The 1,471-nt window shown below is 45.7% G+C and overlaps 1 protein-coding gene across 1 annotated transcript in view; it reads right to left on the bottom strand.

The window, feature by feature from the left end:
- LOC106892209 (E3 ubiquitin-protein ligase TRIM11-like) overlaps positions 1-1,471 on the bottom strand; it is a 12,857-nt gene that overhangs the window by 6,764 nt on the left and 4,622 nt on the right. The gene's annotated exons all lie outside the window — the stretch shown is intronic.

Raw genomic sequence — 1,471 nt, 5'->3', positions numbered from 1 at the left:
ACCCCCCTTTGGGGACCCCCATTTCTCCTCCGCTCCCGGAAGCGCAGCAGGAACCCTCCCCCTCCGCAGGAGCCTTTAAATCCCCACTATTTACACTTTTCGTCCCCAAAACTTTCACCCTCCCACCCCGTTTCCTGCCAGAGCCTCAGCAAATTGCAGCTTTTCAGCTCAATTTTGACTTTTGGGATGCTCACGGGGCTTTTTTGGTTTGTTTTTTTTTGTTTTGGTTTGTTCTGTTTTGTTTTGTTTTGTTTTTTGTTTTTGTTTTTTGTTTTTTTCCCCACTGGAAAGATAGAGGAAAAGCTTTGTCCCACCTGAAAATGCATATTTTTAGGGATGAGTTTTGCCCCACCTGAAAACACACATTTTTAGGGGCTGAACTTTGCCCCGTTGGAAAAATGCACATTTTTAGGGACTGAATTTTGCCTTACCTGAAAATGCATATTTTGGGGGGCTGAGCTTTGCCCCACCTGAAAATGCATATTTTTAGGGGCTGAGTTTTGTCCCATCTGCAAATGCACATTTTTGGGGGCTGAGCTTTGCCCTGTTGGAAAAATGCATATTTTTAGGGGGCTGAGTTTTGCCCCACCTGAAAATGCACATTTTTGGGGCTGAGCTTTGCCCCATTGGAAAAATGCATATTTTTGGGTGCTGAGTTTTGCCCCACCTGAAAATGCACATTTTGGGGGCTGAGTTTTGCCCCATCTGGAAAATGCATATTTTGGGGGGCTGAGTTTTGCCCCACCTGAAAATGCATATTTTTGGGGCTGAGTTTTGCCCCAACTGGAAAATGCATATTTCTGGGGGGCTGAGTTTTGCCCCACCTGAAAATGCATATTTTTAGGGATGAGTTTTGCCCCACCTGAAAAATGCACATTTTTGGGGCTGAGCTTTGCCCCACCTGAAAATGCATATTTTTGGGGGGCTGAGTTTTGCCCCACCTGAAAATGCACATTTTTGGGGGCTGAGCTTTGCCCCACCCGAAAAATGCACATTTTTGGGGGGCTGAGCTTTGCCCCACCTGAAAATGCACATTTTTAGGGGCTGAATTTTGCCCCACCTGAAAATGCACATTTTTGGGGGCTGAGTTTTGCCCCACCTGAAAAATCCATATTTTTAAGGGCTGATTTTTGCCCCATCTGGAAAATGCTTTTTTTTGGGGATTTGAGTTTTGCCCCACCTGAAAATGCATATTTTGGGGGGGGGCTGATTTTTGCCCCACCTGAAAAGCGCGTATTTTTGGGGGCTTAGTTTTTCCCCACCCGAAAAATCCACCTTTTGAAGGGCTGATTTTTGCCCCATCTGGACAATGTTTTTTTTTGGATCTGAGCTTTGTCCCATCTGGAAAACGCATATTTTTGGGGGGGCTGAGCTTTGTCCCACCTGAAAATGCACATTTTTGGGGGCTGAGCTTTGCCCCGTTGGAAAAAATGCATATTTTTGGGTGCTGAGTTTTGCCCCACCTGGAAAT

Source organism: Calidris pugnax, unplaced genomic scaffold (genome assembly GCF_001431845.1).
Source record: "Calidris pugnax isolate Ruff unplaced genomic scaffold, ASM143184v1 scaffold66, whole genome shotgun sequence".
NCBI lineage: Eukaryota > Metazoa > Chordata > Aves > Charadriiformes > Scolopacidae > Calidris > Calidris pugnax.
The sequence above is the reverse complement of the archived record's forward strand: the minus strand, read 5'-3'. Positions and strand labels throughout refer to the sequence as shown.